Raw genomic sequence first — 19,079 nt, 5'->3', positions numbered from 1 at the left:
CTGGATCCAAGTATCTGTCAACACACAATACCCCTTAAGAATGACGCTAAACCAAGCAGACAATGTCCTTATACTTACAATGAGACGTTTGCAAGGATGATCAAGGAGGAGATAGATAAGCTGAGAGAGGTAGAGTTTATCTACGAAATTGAGCACACTGACTGGGTTTCACCGATAGTGGTGGTCCCGAAGAAAAATGGAAAGTTGAGAGTGTGCGTCAATCTCAAGAAAGTAAATGCTGCCACAATTCGGGATAACTATCCCCTACCCGTTACTGATCATGTAATAGAAAGAGTGGTAGGAAAAGAATCTTAGAGTTTCTTAGATGTCTTTTCAGGCTATAACCAACTCGCAATAAAGCCAGAGGATCAGCACAAAATAGCTTTTGCAACTGAATGGGGCATTTTTGCATTAAGGGTAATGGCATTTGGCTTAACGAATGCACCAGCCACATTTCACAGGCTGATGGGTCATGCTCTTAAAGAATATCTAAGATAGTTCTTAGAAATTTACATGGATGACTTGTGCATTCACTCTCTCGTAAGATTGGAGCACATAGAGCACTTGACCAAAGTGGTCAACAAATGCAGACTGTATCGGATTTGCCTGAATCCGGAGAAATGTGTCTTCATGGTAAGACAAGGCAAAATATTGGGACATATAGTCTCCAAAAATGGTATTTCGACAGACATGGAGAAGATCAGCGTAATTGTTGATCTACCACGACCACTAAAGGTAAAGGAGGTACAGGCATTTATGGGCCATTGTGGATATTATTGCAGATTTATCTACTCATACGCTATAATTGCAAAACCACTTTACATGTTGATAACTAAATTTGAGTGGACAGATGAGTGCGAGAAAGCTTTTCAAACTTTGAAGCAAAGATTGATATCAACTCCAATTTTGACGGCTCCGGATTGGTAAAAGATAATTCACGTCCACGTAGATGCATCAACATTTGCTATAGGATGCATACTTGCACAACCTGGAGAAAACAACATGGATTTTCCAATCAGTTACTCCAGTAGACAACTAAACAGTGCAGAGAAGAATTACACAACAACTGAAAGGGAGGATTTGGGTATGATCTATGCTGTGAAAAAGTTTAGACATTACCTACTTTTCAATAAATTTGTATTCTTCGTTGATCACCAAGCATTGTTTTACTTGGTAAACAAACCTTGCAGTACAAGGCGGATTGTACGATGGTTCATCATACTGCTTGAGTTTGACTTCATGGTTGTAGTCAAAAAAGGAACTACACACCAAAGAGCGGATCATTTATCTAGAATGGTGCATGAAAAAAACCCTGTAGGAGTTGATGATGATTTGCCAGATGCATATCTCTTCAACATAGAAATGGTTCCAAGATGGAGCGAGGATGTAATTCCTTTGTTGACTATTGGGTCATTGAATTTGACAAGAAAACCATCTACCATTGCAGCATCTAGATCATTGGTAATGCTGGCTGGAAGGGTATACAAATAGGGATCGGCAAATCCTTAGGCTTTGTGTCGAATCAAGTGAATAGAACTTGTATCTAAACCACGCTCATGTACAAACAATGGGGATTCACAATGAGCATGCACAGACATATCAAAGATTGATGAGAATGGGGGTATATTGGCCAAAAATGCAACAAAGTGTCCATATGCATATCAAATCATGTGTTATCTACACTTTTCAAAAGCTGATAGAACACGCGACTCTATTCAAGTTATCTGTAGCACCCAGATGGAGTAACTACATTGTAGAATACCTCACCACTGGGAGACTGCCTAAAGGGATGAGTAGATCACGTATCAAAACGATCACGAAAGAGGCAGAAAACTATGTATTGATTGAGGACAATCTTTACAAGAGGGGAAAAGACAATCAATTGAGAATGTGTGCGACGGAAGAGGAATACGCTCCTATCTTAGAGCAAGCACATGGCGGACAAGCTGGAGGACATTTCTCAACTGACAAAACGGCCAAAGCAATTCTTATTGCTGGCATATGTGGCCTACACTATTCATGGACGCTGAAGAGTTTGTGAAACGATGTGACAATTGCCAGAGGACAAAGATTCCTAGAGCACGAGATGACATGCCCTTGAGGCCAATGATGGGGCAAGAGCGTTTGCAAAATGGGGAATAGATTTTGTAGGACCAATTGCGCCTCCTAGATATAAAACGCATGCTCAATACATTATTGTGGCAACATACTATCTAACAAAGTGGTTTGAAGCAAAAGCAACAACCAAAAATGATGCAAAAATGACAGCACAGTTTTTGTATGAGAACATTTTCACCAGATATGGCTTACCAATAGAGATAGTGAACGATAGAGGGACTCATTTCGTCAATGAAGTGATCAAATTCCTATTGGATGAATTCATGGTAATTCACAAGAAGTCGGCTCCCTATCATCCACAAGCTAACGGCCAAGGAGAAAGTACGAACAAGATTTTGGTGACAATTCTCACGAAAATTGTTATTGAATCGAGAGCCGACTGGGATCAGAAGCTGCATTCATCTTTATGGGCATATAGAGTAGCGTACAAAACCTCAATTGGAACGACTCCATTCAACATGGTTTATGGAATTCAAATGATTTTGCCACTTGAATTTCTTATCCCCACACTCCGGGTAGCTAAAGAATTAGAATGGATGGGCCATGAATTATCCAATCAAATAGATAACCTGGAAAAACTGGATGAAACTAGATTGAGAGCAGTTGCATCAATCTACGTGCAAAAATGAAACATGAAATCATTCTTTGATCAACATGTTATCGGCAAGGAATTTTCTACGGGGGATTACGTCTTAATGTATACCCTGAAACAACATTCTCGAAAATTCAAAAAGCGAGGCAATGGACCTTATGTGATTCATGATATATCATCTAGTGGTGCCATTAAGCTTGCAACATTAGACGGAGAGGAGATGCCTAATTGGATTAGTGGCTACAGATTAAAGAAATACAACCTACCACTAACCTCAGAGATGCTTGCCAAAATCCATGCTGCGAAGGAGCGCAAGAACAAAGCAAATGAGACAAAAGCTCAAGCACAAGAGGAGGCCAGGATCAGGATTTTAAAGCGAAAACATAATTTACAACAAAAAAAGACTTCCTCAACCAGCAGATATGGCTCCAATTCCTCTTTCTATAATTCACACTGACGAGCAATGGGAAATAGGAATTAATATTCGCATCAATGTCAGACTTCCGAATGGCAGATATCAACGAGCATTGATCGACACAGGGGCAAGAGTCAATGTGGTCAACTTCTCCACTTACAAGATGCTTACCGATGAACCCCTAGTGCAATCCACACAAGATTTACAAGCTGCAAACGGGGGAACAATGCCAACATTGGGAATAGTAAACTTACCAATCAATATTGATGGAAATAGTTGTCCTCATCAATTTTTCGTAATGAAAGGGGGAGGAATCAGAGAATCACTATGTTTGGGAGTTCCATGGATGAGAACGTACAATGTAGTTACCGAATGGTCAGAACATGCACTGATGTACACACACAACTCTAACACGTACATGACTCCATTCGCTAAAACAGATCATTTGTGGCCAATTATCCCCATCGACAAAAAGCAATCAGCTCATCAGCCAGAAACACCGAAAACGGCTGTTCGAAAAGTATGGATAAAGAAAACCATCATGCAGAACAAACAGAGACAAATATGGCTACCCAAGGCACAACTCTTGACGAAAGCAACACCATATCAAAGACCTTCAGGAGCTAATCCAGAGTGGAAATGGCAACCAAAGCTGGAGACAACCAAAAATTCAGCGACAAAGATCAAACGGGGACCAAAAAGCAGAAAGCCTGAACTAACGAAATGGCAATGGAAACCTAAGAAAATTCACGAACCTACATCAAAATCGGCAAATATGGAAAAAATTGGATACAAATGGGTTCCAAAAATAGTTGCCATCAAAAAACCAACAATCAAGGAGAGAGCAATCAAACTGCAAGCTCTTCTGTTCCATAAACAGCTAGCCTCGCCATCCAAAGCCACTGAATATTACATTCAGTCCCCACATCTTGCAACAGCACTTTGTTACCCAATACATTGTCTCAAACATGAGGATAGGGCCACATTACACGGCCGTGCATAGACACAGATTTCAAAACCCATGCACATGCACACAACCTTCGTCTGAGACGACTCAGTTTAGGAAGGGGGAATAACTGCTGAATCTAGCAGCAGTCAGGACCATTGAGGGGTCCAACGTGTATATATGTACATAATGCGTGTGTTTGTTGTTTTTTTTCATTTTTTAGAGTTCAATTTTGAACAAATTTGATCAAAATTTGGCATTTTTTAGCGTTTTTATCATCCAACCAAAATAATAATGAGTTGTAATGACAAAATCTGGAGCATTGGGATGCTTCTAGTGAAAATATATGCTTAGAGGTGAGTATAATAATTTTAGCTAATTTTCGCCAGTTATAAGTATTTTCAATTTATTTTGTTTGATTTTCGTTAATAATCTTCCAAAAATTAAAAAATATCGCCCACAATGTCGGAATCAAGTTCTAGAAGCAAACGCCAAAGTATCATGATAGGGTTAGCAAGCATGGAAGATATGAAGCTAATCTGAAGATGTCGAATTTCAGCCTTAATAATCATGACCACATTTCGCCAGAATCGCATCAAATGGTCATACAACGCCAGAATGACGAACGGTTTGACCCACAGATGGTATGCAGATTATATCGGGATCAAAGGTAAGGAAAATCAGCCCTATGTCACAAAAACCTCGGGAAGATATGGGTCAGGTAGGCCAAATTCTAGCTCATTGTTCATTTTCACATTTTCAGAGAGAAGAAGAGAGCTTCTTGACCTAGAGCGAGCTACCACATTTCTACCCCATACGGAGGATCGGAGCCAGCATTTCATACCATATTTCACAGGTATGTTCCTTATCAAGTAAAGATCAAGTCTATTCCGCATGCAAGCGTGAATCATTGCACAAACGGGTGAATGGATCAAATCAAAGTCGGATTGAGTCAAATAGGTTAAGGGCCCTTAGAGGCATCATGACAACTTTTTCAGGGACAGAACACATCAATGTGTTCCCCACAATGTTAGGAACCAGTCCATATGATCAGATGTCAGTACGGTGGTGGTACAACGATCGCAATCGGTGTACCCCACTGACCAAAATTGACACAGAATTTGCAAAAAGCCTCCCCTCAACTTCGCCGACAATCTGCAGGTGTCAAAAATTAATTTGGGATTTATGGTATGATCGTGATCGGTGCCCCCAGATGCAGGTTTTAGAAATTTTGGCTTGACCCAAGCTTAGAACTCAGTGAGGGATACACTCTCTTGAATTTTCATGAAAAATGCACAAATTTTGCTCATAGAATGGGCCAAATTTGTCAAGCACACCCGAATCGGAAAATTTGACCTACAACTACCAAAATTCGACTAAAAATTATGACGGGTGGTTTGAAAGGCATACTTGTCCGACTAGGAGTCAGCACAGTAGTAGAAAACCCTAAATGGAGCTCAGAATCTTCCACAAGGACGGAGATGACCATTTCAGTCTCGAGTGATCACACAAGGGAAAAATTTGGCCGAACTAATGTCAAAGACTAAAAGCCGACTTAGAGATGCCCAATTATCCCATTACGATCGCGATCTGTGTACCTCAGGCCCAGATTTGGCTCAGATTTCAATAGGTCATAGCTCTAGTCTTCCTAGTCCCACTAGTGAAATATGGACAAGAATGGATGAGATTTGTTCAAGTTATGATCAGTTTTAACTTTTGAACTGCTTTTTACTAAAAGTCTAAATGCTACTGGTTGCGAAAGGAAAATCCTGACAGCTTGTGATTCTAATGGCACAGAATGCCTCGCCAAAAGCAAGCAAGGCAGTGACAGTAGCACCATATGAAGTGGATGAGTTCTCTACAAAAAAAAAGCTCACATCTTGGATGAAACACTAGCTCATATCTCTGCTCACATTTTCATCGCAAAGTTTAGGGATGCTGATGGTGACATGGTAAAGACGACTATCATGCCACGGGAAATATGGAATCTCCACCGAAGGTCGGAGGTCACAGAAGCCATGCGGGCAAGCAAGGCAATGACAGTAGCACCATATGAAGTGGATGAGTTCTCTACAAAAAAAAAAGCTCACATCTTGGATGAAACACTAGCTCAGATCCCTGCTCACATTTTCATCGCAAAGTTTAGGGATGTTGATGGTGACATGGTAAAGACGACTATCATGCCACGGGAAATATGGAATCTCCACCGAAGGCCGGAGGTCACAGAAGCCATGCGGGCTGTGCATTTGGAGCAGTTTTTCAAATTGCAGTCATGGGGAACAGACTACATGAGGGTCCACGAGCTCATGAGCTCGATACAATATGATGGGCAAGTGATGCTCACCGACAAGGATGGTTCAAAGGTAAAAGTAAAGATCACAAAAGAAATCATCAACAAACCTTTGCACTTCCTCCAGGGCAACACGACTTGCTGGCAAAGACCAAGTCACTAGACAACAAGAAGGCCTTTATCAAAGCAAAAGGAAACAAGTACAAATACAGTGACATGATATACGGTGAGCTGGAGTTACCAATGAGGTTGATCTCTCAGCATTTCAGGGTACAAAAGCCTCCTCGCTACACCGAGGCGATCCTGCATATTGCAGTGGTCATGGCTCTAGCAACAGCTAAAAACAAAACCATCCGATGTGATTATGGTTCTTACATCTTGGAGAACTTGATCGAAGCAAATTTGAAAAGCTCGGCCAAGAACAAAAGCTACATGAGTGCAGGGCCAATGCTAACAAGAATAGCATACCAAGCTTTGGGCATGATTGAAGACCTGTCAGGTGGCCACTTCTCAAACGGCCTTGACTCAGAAAGCAAAGCTAGTTTCTCACTCAGTAAGGATGATCACTAGCGCAACACCATCACGCTCGGCCAAGGCATCCAACAAGAGCTCAAGTGATGAAGAAAAGACGGAGACTGAAGACGAGGGAAACTCTCAAGGGTCAAAAGACAAAGGACCATCCGAATTTGAAGAAAGCGAGGAGGAAGACTCCACCACACCGCTCGAGAGAAGAAAAAGGGAAAGAAGTACAGTGCCGCAGTCCGACCTTCAAAAAGCATATGTAGAGGCCCAACAAAGAATTGAGGAAAGAAGGACCAAGTTGCGGGTTGACAGACAGGCAAGAGCTGCTGCAACACAACAAACAGAAAAACGTAGGTTCGAGAAGGAAAGACAAGCAAGAATAGAAAATGCAGCTCGCATACGGGCCAAAAAAAGAAGGTTAGAAGCCGAACAAAAGGTTGCAGAAGTGGACATTTCTTCTCAGTCCACTGAAGGAACAAAGGAGAAAGAAGCGACTGACGATATGGACCAAGCCGAGCAATTAAAGAAAACTCAAAGAGAGAGGAATGTGGAAGCACGACGGCGGGAGGCGGATTTGACTCGCCAAAGAATAATAAAGATTGCAAAGAAAAGAAAGCGGATGCATCTGCTTCACAGCCAAGGGAAGATGCATCGAAAAAGAGGTACGTACAAGAAGTGCCGAAATCACCACCTCCTCCCTCACCTAAATCACCACCTCCTCCCTCACCGAAATCTCCTCCTCCTCCTCCTTCTCCATCAACCAAAAAACCACCGCCTCCTCCTCCTTCATCCTCACACAAAGAGTCTGTGCCCCCTCCTGAAGCAATAGGGTACCAAGAAGCCTATCAGGCTATGGCAGAATTTGACTACAGAAAAACCTTGCAAGATCTGGAAAAACAATTCCAATGCCAGCACGTGGTGCTGAGAGAAAAAGAAAAGCAGGTACAGGAGGCTCAACAAAAGCAAATAACTGGGCAAGGGGAATTAGAGAGCCTGCAGGCACAACTGGAGCTCACAACACAGGAAAGAGACACTGAGCGACAGCAGGCTCAGTCTCTGATCAAAGATCTGGTGGATGTCAGGACGGAGTTGACAGCCAAGGAAACGGAATGCCAATATTTGACAGCAAGGATAAAGAAAGCGACGGAGCAGCTTGATTACAAAAACGCAAGGTTCCAGAGGGTTAACAGCTCATACCTCACTATCAAAAGCACTTTAACAACCTTGATGGAAAACCAAGAACCTGTTGGGGCATTGGTCTCCACATCAGACAATGCTACAGCAGTGAACACCCTAGTGGCACTGAAAGGGGAGCTAGAGCAAGAAAAACTTCAAAGACAGCTACTCTTATCGGGAATGATGGCCCAGACGGCGGCCAACGAGAAAAAAGTGAAAGAGCTGGAGCAGCAACTCGCACAAGCAAGGGCCGAGTTAGAGACTCAAAAGCAGATCAATGAAACACTGCTGAAAGAAAAAGAAGACCTGTTTATCAATAGCATATCATAACAGACGAAGCCCAAGTGCAAGTGCAACTGCAACTGCTGCCAGGACAAGAAATGCTTGATTTGCCTGAAATATCACACCAAGGAGAACAAGAGCAAGGATCAGCAGAGGCAAATATGGACATAAGAGATGATCTAACTTAGACCATCAAGGACATGCAAGAGAGACGAGAAAAATATTACATGATATACAAAAAGAAGATAATGGAGTCAGTGGCCCTTGCGTCCTTATAGCCAGAAGAGCAGGTGGAGGGGTTTGGCCATGAGGACCTACCTTTTCCCTTGATATGCCACTAAGAAATCCTATGGAAAGAGAAGATGCAGCTGACCCTGCCATGAAACAAAGATGGAGATTACGAAGGTGTAGCACTGACAGCTGAAGAATCTCAGGCTCTCATCAAAGATCACCCTAAATGGAGGAAAAACTGGCTGGACAAGTGGCCATAGGATCTAACCAACTACCACAACGCTCCTAAGCACATTCAAATAGATCCTACTTTCTACCGAGTCCCTAGAAGACGCACATGGAAGGAGTTTTCCACATGTAAAGGCTCAAGGCAGTAAAAGTTGAACTACCCAGTCCTAACAGCGCAAAATCCTTCTACAGTAGCCTATGTAGTCAACACTCTGAATTCGACAATCACCTTGCTGCGGGATGTCCCCGACGTGGCCTGTCATGCTGGTAAAGATAGCCCGGATGATTGTCACATGCATCCAAGTGTTCAAAGACACTGAAGGCGACGATCATCCATGGAACCGATTCCTGGAAGGGCATAGAGGGATCTGCTGGAATCTTCGAGATTCGTCGCCATGACATATTCTGATGGCAATGTACTCAAGACTAATGTACATGCCTTCACATTACTTGCAGACGTTCGAGGAGGCCTTCGTCACAGGTTTTTTTGAAATCGACTCAAGGATCTTTCATCCTATGGCGAAGGACCTCAAGGCACGGTACGTAGCATACCAGCACACATTAGCTGAAAGTCCTTTCAGATAGCATCAAGAAGCCCTGGAGGCTGTACTCCGCAATCAAAGCTTTTCAGCAACTCTTGCCTCCTTGGAGCCCCATCAATGACCAAAGCTCTGAACATGCACGAAGACGTGCAAGGATAAGGAAGGGGGCAGTGTTTGGCGGACGAAGCAACGAAGCAATGGTCTCCAAAGAAAGAGTCACATTTTTCATGGAATCTACATTTTTGCAGAAATCTTGACCTTTTGTAAAAGAGCTTCTCTAAGCCGAGAACTTGTAAAAGAATTTATGATTATTTTTCTGGGAGCAATTGTATATTAGAGAGCCAGTTAGAAGTTTAGGAGCTTTTGGCTGAACAAGCCATTCGTAAAGACCTAAACTATAAAGGTCAATTTTGTAAGCTTGAGCATAATCTTCTTTTATCAAAAACTGAGAAGACATCGTACGTTTGAGAGCTTCTTCTTGCTCCAACTTGTAATCTTTGCTACTATGGCTACGGTAATCCAAATTCAGATTCGTTTATTGCATTGTGTTCATCTTACTTTGCTCTTCCATTCAAGTGTAATCATTCAAGATTCTGTGTAGGTTTCCAGCTACGAGTTTGAGACCTTAATTCGCTGTTTTGAGTGCTTATATGTGTATTTTAGGTTTTTGACCCTAGGAGAAGCTTTAGAGACCCTAAAACGACCCTTTAGGATCACCTATTCACTGTTTTTGCTGATTTTGGGACGAACGATTGTGATCTTTGTACCTCTCCAAAATGCTGTGAGAGTGATAGGATATGCTCCTGATAGTCCCCTGTAACTTCCCTTCAAGTTTTGTGCGAATCCGACATGATTTTCATGGTAAACGGGCGTGATGATTGTAGAGCTGTGTAGAAGGACATAGGCAGATTACTTGGCTTTAGTGCGTTTGATTTGCTTGTAGAGTTAGTAGTTGCATCTCATTGAGTTCACTTCATTAGGATTGACACCCTAGTGAGTTTCCATGCCTCATCTTGGTCGCTTCCCTTGTATTGATATTTTACATTGATGCGTGAGAGGTATGCTATGGACGTCCGTCGCGGCGACCCGCGACGGACGTCCATAGCATACCTCTCACGCATCAATGTAAAATATCAATACAAGGGAAGCGACCAGGATGAGGCATGGAAACTCACTAGGGTGTCAATCCTAATGAAGTGAACTAGATGAGATGCAACTACTAACTCTACAAGCAAATCAAACGCACTAAAGCCAAGTAATCTGCCTATGTCCTTCTACACAGCTCTACAGTCATCACGCCCGTTTACCATGCAAATCATGTCGGATTCTCACAAAACTTGAAGGGAAGCTACAGGGGACTATCAGGAGCATATCCTCTCACTCTCACAGCATTTTGGAGAGGTACAAAGATCACAATCGTTCGTCCCAAAATCAGCAAAAACAGTGAACAGGTGATCCTAAAGGGTCGTTTTAGGGTCTCTAAAGCTTCTCCTAGGGTCAAAAACCTAAAATACGCATATAAGCACTCAAAACATCGAATTAAGGTCTCAAACTCGTAGCTGGAAACCTACACAGAATCTTGAATGATTACACTTGAATGGAAGAGCAAAGTAAGAGGAACACAATGCAATAAACGAATCTGAATTTGGATTACCGTAGCCATAGTAGCAAAGATTACAAGTTGGAGCAAGAAGAAGCTCTCAAACGTACGATGTCTTCTCAGTTTTTGATAAAAGAAGATTATGCTCAAGCTTACAAAATTGACCTTTATAGTTTAGGTCTTTACGAATGGCTTGTTCAGCCAAAAGCTCCTAAACTTCTAACTGGCTCTCTAATATACAATTGCTCCCAGAAAAATAATCATAAATTCTTTTACAAGTTCTCGGCTTAGAGAAGCTCTTTTACAAAAGGTCAAGATTTCTGCAAAAATGTAGATTCCATGAAAAATGTGACTCTTTCTTTGGAGACCATTGCTTCGTTGCTTCGTCCGCCAAACATACACACACACACACACACACACACACACACACAAGATGGAGGCACTATTAGACTGCATTAAATGGAGTCCTTGAACCACCATTTAGAAATTAAATGGCATGACAAATTTGATGAAATATTCCATTGGTACGTATTTTAAAATTATAGCTTACTAGTTTGAATGCACATACTGGTACATACTGGCAGCTTTGATATTAAATTGCACACGAATCTTCCTGGATTCCTTCTCTGGCTTACTCTGACACACGTGGAGCAGCAAAATTAACACCCTTCTGTATATTCGAACTCGGACAGATTAGGTCAGTGCTTGCTGAGCTAACCACGTGAGCAAGTTACGCTCGCTACCTCCCAAGCGGAACCTGTAATTATAAAAAAATACATTCAACCCCCTCCCAGGCCCTCCTCCATCTGCGCTGCCCCCTCTTGCTGAGGGTGACGTTGCAACCTTGCTACTCACACCTACGCCACATGCGTCGACGACCTTGCCTTTGGTTGCTCCCCCCACGTGTGTGCGTAGACGGCTGGTCACTCGAGGCATCCACGTAAGATTCCATCTGTAGTTTTTTTTCCAAAATGGGTAGCACATACTCACAACCATCATATATTAAATGATGTACTAGCCATAATGCACTTCTTCAATTATGATTTTCATTATTCTTTGAGTTGTCACAATATCTTATGCAGCTATTTTATACACAAAATCCATAGGTCTTTTCGTCTACCTGCCAATCTTTCACTTTCATTACCCTTCACCACTTTCATTAACTTTCACTTCATCAAGTTTCACTTTCATAAACCTTCACCATCTTGACTTAACCCACCACATTTTTCTCGCATCTCCACCCTGTAATCTTTTGCTTGAGATAATATGTCCAACATGAAAGTGACAATAACTTGGAAGGTTGGTTGTCAAGAGGGAGAGAGAGTGAGAGGGCTAACTGAGGGAGGGGAAGATAGGGGAGGATAAGGCGGTGGTCTGCCGGTGGGAAGAAAACAAGAGGGGAGGGACAAGCAGGAGAGTGAATCCGAGGGGGTGTGGACAAGAGGGAAGAGGGAGAGGTGAGGTATGGCAGCCCGATGGGCTGGGATATGGGCAAGTGAAGAGAGAGAGAGAGAGAGATTTTTTTTTTTATGTGCCCATTGGGCCAGGTGATGCAACGGCAGGGTAAGTAAGAGAGTGAATGTGGTGGAGCTGAGCAGGAGGGGAGAGAGGGTTCTGTCTTCTGGAAATAAAGGAGGGATGTGGCCAAATTGGTGGCGCCCCGCCAGTGGTTAAGCCTAGGGGTGGTGAATGTTAAAGAAACTTTTTTTTCCTTGGCAATGTGCTCTCCCCTTCTTGGGGTTTGGTTCTCGTGGTGGCGGTCTCAAAAACCGGCAGTCATTAGCCCTCCCATCTCGCTAGAGGCATTCTTGCTTTTAGCCCTACCTCTGATTCTTTAGTCGCGGAGTTGAAAGGTTCCCCCTCTTCTGGAAAATCTAGCATGAACTCTGGATCAAACCTAAGGAAATGTCTCTTTAGCCTCCATCCATTGACTCTAGTCTTGTGAATTCTCCCATCTGCTTCCATCAGCTTATAGCTGCCGTTGTCATAGCGTCTTTTGACAATGAATGGTCCTTCCCATCGGGGTTGAAATTTCTTGTCCTTCCTGGTGTCAAACCTATTGTCATATCTCAATACTAACATACCTTGTTCTAGGCCCTTTTACTTAAGCCCTTGATTGAAGGTGATGATTGAAGGTGAGCCGGCATCGCTCTGCTTGCACTGCATAGTGATTGATTGCATCTTCCCTATCTAGTTGGAGCCTTTCTAGATCCAAGATGTGGTTGCGAAGATTGACAATTGGGTGTTGTAATTGGCTAGCCATGACTCGGAAGCTAGCTATCTGTACCTCAATGGGTAGAATTGCCTCCTTTCCATAAACTAGATGGAAAGGGGTGAAACCTAATGATGTTTGAAATGTCGTTTGGTAGGCCCATAGAGCGGCCATCAGATGTTTATCCCAGTAACCTATGTGGTTATTCATGTATTTTGTGATGATTTTGTAGATCATTCTGTTTACCTTTTCTACTAGGCCATTACACTATGGGTAGAATGTCGGTGTGTAATGCCTAACTTTTTCATCAGTTCTCCCACCAAAACGCCTCTGAAACCTGGTCCCCTATCAGATATTATCTCAAGAGGAGTGCCAAAACGGCAACAGATGTGTTCAAATATGAACTTTGCTACCTCTTGGGCTGTAATGCTGGTGGTGGCTACTGCTTCCGCCCATCAGGTCATGTAGTCTACACCAACTAGAATGTATAGTTTTCCTAATTGGGCCCTTGGTAGAGGACCGATTGCATCTATCCCACATTTCTCAAACGGACCATAAGAGATGATAGGAGTCTATGGCTCATAGGTTAGTGTGCGATCACTAGCCACTTGACAAGCCTTGCACGTTTTACACCAATGATGCACATCCCTGTTCAGACTAGGCCAAGAGTATCCTACCTGTAGAATCTTCCAAGAGGTGATATCTAAAGCAAATGACCGCCGCAAACACCATCATGGCAACTTGAAATCACCTCTGTGATCTCACTAGAGGTTGGTACTCGCCTGAGAATCTGATCCTTGCCCTTACAATACAAGTGGTCATTTACAAGGTGGTATCTTGTAGCCTTCCTTACCAGCCACTGTTTCTTTTCCCTAGTGTACCCTTCCGGACATTCTCTTGTATCTAGAAAGCTGATAATATCGGGCATGGCATCACTACCTTGAAAGAGGGGTTTTAGTTTGATTGCTCCTATGGGAACGTCTTGTATTCTTTCCTTGGCTAGAGCATCTGCCTCCTGATTTTCTATCATGGGGACATGAAATAATTGCACTGCTTCAAACTTTCTTAAAAGATCCTTAACTTGGCATAGTTGACCAAGTAAAACCTGATTTTTAAAACCCAAGTGCCATTTATCTGCTTTATCAAAAGCAAAGCATCACCAAACACATTTAGGCACTAAATCCCTTGCAAAATACATTGTTCTAACCCAAGAATTAAAGCTGCATACTCTGTTTCATTGTTGGAGGGGGAGTGTAATAGCTGCCCAATGGAGAATACCCTTTCTTGTTTCTCATTGAGAATGACAATGCCAGCTGCAGACTGGTCCACTGTTCTCTTGTATGCTCCGTCAAAGAAAAGAGAGTGAGCTCTTTCTAGCTTAGGACTTTCTACCATTGGTGTCTCTTCTTTTGCTTTTGGGTTGACCTTCAGCTTCTTCTCATAGTGGTGATGAGTAAGAATACCTGCTAGACTGGCCTTGGTGGAGTTTTCTACTTGCATGGTGTAGTCAAACTCTTGTAATCTAACCATCCATTTAGAGATCCTAGATGAGATATCCATGTGTCGCATTACATACAGAAAAACCTCCTCCATTGTCAGAATTACAAAAGGTCTGGGCAGTAGGTAAGAGCGGAACTTTGTGGTAGCAAACATTAGTGCGAGCACCATGTAATCTACTACGGTGAATCCCTTTTTTTGATGGGGTCATGACACAACTAGAGAAGTAGATAGGACGCATGAAAGAAGTTTGGGGGTCCTTTTGCATTAGTACGGGTCCGAGTGTATCACTTCCTACACTGGGGTTCACATAAAATGGCTTGTCCCATCTGGGGGGTGAAATGGTGGGAAGCGTGGCTAGGATTTGCTTCACTTTGGTAAATTGTTGCTCATTTTATTCATTTCATGAGAAGGCATCCCTCTGGGTGACTTGTTGTAGAGGGAGAGTCACTTGAGGTAGCAAGTGAATAAACCTGCTTAAGCATCTTACCTTCTGAAGGAAAGAGACCAACTGCTTAGCTGTGGTGGGTGATGACAAGGATACCAAAGCTTGAATCTTGCTAGGGTCAGCCTCAATCCCTTTTGCTGAAATTACATGGCCAACTAGAGTGACTTTGCTTTCACCAATGTGACACTTATCCACGTTGAGCTGGCCACCCAAGGTTTGCAGCCTGGTCACGCCATCATAGACTTTGCTCAAATGGAGGGAGCATGAACTATAGATGCAAAAATCATCTATGAAGACCCGTATTGACGTTCCAAAGTATGGTTCGAAGACAAAAGTCACATAGTACTGGAATGTGGCTAGAGCGTTGGTGAGGCCAAAAGGCATCACTCTGTAAGCAAGCCCCAAGGTGTTATAAAGGTTGTCTTTTTCGGGTCTTCCTCCGCAACGCTAATTTGAAAGTATCCTGAGTAGCCATCACATACTGTGTAGCACTCAAGACCTGCCACTTCATTGAGAATTTCATCTTGGAATGAGAGGGGAAAGTGATCCCTCTTTGTGGCTGCATTGAGAGGTTTATAGTCCACACAGACTCTCCACTTGCCATTCTTCTTTGGTGTGACTACTACTGGAGAGACCCATTCTGAGTCTTTGATGGGGTAAATGAAACTTGCCTGCAGCAAATTCCTCACTTCTTTGAGTAATGCCTCTTGTTGGATTACCCCAAGTATTCTGAGCTTTTGCACTACAGGTTTACTTCCTTCCTTGAGTTTTATGCGGTGTTGTACTACTGTGATTCCTGTGATCTTATCATAACCATCAATGAACAAGGTGGTGATGTTACCTAGCATGGAGACATATTCCTTCCTCTCTTCATCGGTTAACTCATTGGAGAGCATCCAATGTAATTTACTTGTATCCTCTAAGGATTGCGTACCTGATGGTTCCTCTCGTTTTGTCGGGGGTGCTTCAGATTGTGTCAATCTTTTTGGTTCTTTAAGGATGACCCCCATCACTTCGATACTATTGTCACTTTCTTCAATTGTTGTTGTCTCTTCTCCTGAAGTGGTTGAATAGCCACTGGTGGACTCATCATCTAAAGCCTCCAAGATCATGTTGTGTTGCTTCCCAGTCCTCATGTCATAGAATATGGACTTTCCTTTAGCATCCTTCATCTAAATCATTTCGGTACTCCAGTCTTGCTTAGCTTCCATAGCCATGATCCAGGGTCTTCCAAGAATGATAGGGTAGCCCTCCCCTTTGTGTGGCATGACAAACATGTCTACCTCTACTTCTGTATTGAATGACTTCACTTTGACCGCATTCACAATGCCTACGCATTTCACTCTTACGTTATTTGTCATTTTGGCTCGGAAGGGTGCCAGCCTACTTACCTCTAGGCCTAGATGGTGCATCATTTTTTCACTCATGACGCATATGTGTGCGCCACCATCTATGTAGACATTTGAGATTCATTGCCCCTTTATGTGGGCATCCATAGTTGGTAGGATGTCGTGGAGATCCCTCCCAGAGATAGCCCCAGCTATCCTTGGTCTTGATTTCCTTGTACTTACCATCTTCGTCCATTGCCTCCTCATCCTTGGTCCAAAGTGGAGTAATTGGGGCCAGGTTATCTTCAGGCCCTGCATCAACACATCCTAAACTAAGTCATATGGTTTAGCATACTCACCTAGTGAGAAATCCACGATGTTTATCTTCCATCACGGCTTAGATGCCTGTTTGCTAGACTCGCCTTTTCCTTTCATTTTCTCTTCTTTTTGAGAGGCTTCTTCATGCCTGGCACGCTTCACTCCCATGGCATCCACTTCTTCTACTTTTGCTCTCCCTTTGTGCTTCTCTCAAATTGGTTCTTCTACCTTTGCCTTCCCTTTAGCTTCGAAGCAAATAACACTCATTGCTTGGTTTACAGCAGGTGGTGGGGGTAGCGGTGGAATAAGAGGTGGTGGTGGTGGTGGTTGTTGTACAGGTGGTCAAAAGATTTGGACCGGTGGAATTGGCCTTGGTTGCCTGCGTGGTGGTGGTCTTTCCCTTGGTAGAGAGATCTGATTCTGTCTCCCTCCTCTATTGAAATTCTTCCTTCTTGGATGTGGGCAGTAGTACATGCCATGGCTCTTCCTCACAATTATAGAAGTGGTACTCTTGGTTTTGCCTTCGTTGTCCTCTCCCTTGTTCTAGATTTCTAACAGGTGCATGCCCTTGCTACACCAAATGCATGGATAAACTCTCAAGTTGGGTAGTGATGTGACTCAGCAAGTCTTACTGCTCTTTTGATGCCTCTTGTGGTTGGGCTCTATGAACGGATGTTGCACTCACTGAGGTTAGTCGGATTGATCTTGATTCCTCTGACTCGTTGACTCTTGCTTGCATGCGTAGCTTCTTGTCTTTAAGGCGGCCTACTTCCACTGCCAACTCATATGTTGCAAGGAACCTTCGCTTCACCTTCTCCTTAAGTGGCGACCACAGGCCAACAATGAAATGGTACTTCTTCAGGAAATTAGGCGCTCCTTCACCTTCCTCCAGTGAGGCAACCCATCTCTCCCACAAATCCACAAACTTGGACTTGTAGGTGGCATACTCTAGCAGACTTCCCTGCTTTAATTCTGTCAATAGCTGCCATAGCTTTTCTGAGGTTGTGCCTCCACCAAACCTCTTCACAAAGGCAGCACGTAGTACATCCCATGTATTTTTGGTAGCTTGGGGCAAACCATTGTACCAAGATTTGGCCTCTACTTTCATCAGTAGAGAAAAAATTCATAGCCGTGAGGCATCGTCATCCTTGTTGGAAACCACACAAGTGATGTTGAAATCATCCAAAAAGTCGATGGTGACGTCTTCTCCCTTCTTTCCACTGAACGTGGAGAAAGAAACACTTGCCATGGTAGTGACTCAAGAAATTACAAACTTTTTTTAAAAAAAAAGATTAAATGGCAGTAGCAACTGAGAGCGGCTTTACAGGGTTGGTTGGATCGATTAACAGGATAAAGATGGAAACATTGAAGGAGTGGTGGTAATCCAATATGGGGAGAATGATAGGGTTTGGGGAGCTAAGGATTTCTCAAAGCACCGAAGCACCAAACAGATACACAATCTGCTGTTGGTAGAAGATTTTCCTATCTACATAAATATTCACATGCATATGCTGCAGAAATCTAAACGGAAACACTGTTGGCTTGTTTTCCATCATGCACAGAGGGTGGGGTACTTACTTATACTCTTACCGTGCCGGTGTTGATGAGTCGTCACATCCACAAGAGGTCGTCGCCTTTCATAGGGTCCACTTTTCCTTTGTCGCTCAGAACGTACGGGGTGATAGCGACGCGTTTAACTACTCCCAGCCTTTTGGCTAGTAGCAACTGCAAATAGTTACCGTAGTCGGCGTGTTGCATGAACTCCACTCCATTTAGCTGTAACTCGTCTCCAGTCCACCGGGTTTCACCCGTGGTGGAGAGCATCTTCAGGATGAGTTGTACGGGGAGAGGACGAAGACCCTCTACTCGTCCTCCAAAACAGCGAGAATAGTAGCCAAACCACTCCTCTTTAGGGCATGGAAATCTTCTTACCAGTTCTACTTCAGGATTGTCAAAATGGACTGGTAGTACTCTCATCCGCCGTGTGAATCGATAGGCGACCTTCCGTCGCTTAGTCTCGGATGACCTTCTCTTTGGAAAACTGGGTACGACCCGGCTCTCCGAACTTGAAGCACTCGTGTGGTCAGATGCTTCTTCCTTTGGGGTCATGTGTTTCCAGACTGGATAAGCCTTTCCTTGCCTTTGGCTTGAGCAGCCCGTTTAGGCCATTTTGGAGTAGAGGTTACACCTTTGATTGCAGTTTCCTTAGGAAAGAAAAGCCTTACCATTTTCTTTCCTCCCTTGATATGGACAACCTCCTCGCAGTGAATGTTGATGTAAATGATTTCAGCCCCTTCGCTGCCTTCGTTGCCAACACTCATTGACAGTGTGCTT

At 43.3% G+C, this 19,079-nt stretch overlaps 1 pseudogene; it reads right to left on the bottom strand.

Annotated features, from left to right (window-relative positions):
- LOC147425716 (uncharacterized) overlaps positions 1–18,854 on the bottom strand; it is a 36,101-nt pseudogene extending 17,247 nt beyond the window's left edge.
- Between the last annotated feature and the right edge of the window lie 225 nt (positions 18,855–19,079).

Source organism: Adiantum capillus-veneris, chromosome 25, assembly GCF_014529385.1.
Source record: "Adiantum capillus-veneris isolate H3 chromosome 25, ASM1452938v2, whole genome shotgun sequence".
In the NCBI taxonomy this organism is placed as follows: Eukaryota; Viridiplantae; Streptophyta; class Polypodiopsida; order Polypodiales; family Pteridaceae; genus Adiantum; species Adiantum capillus-veneris.
The sequence above is the reverse complement of the archived record's forward strand: the minus strand, read 5'-3'. Positions and strand labels throughout refer to the sequence as shown.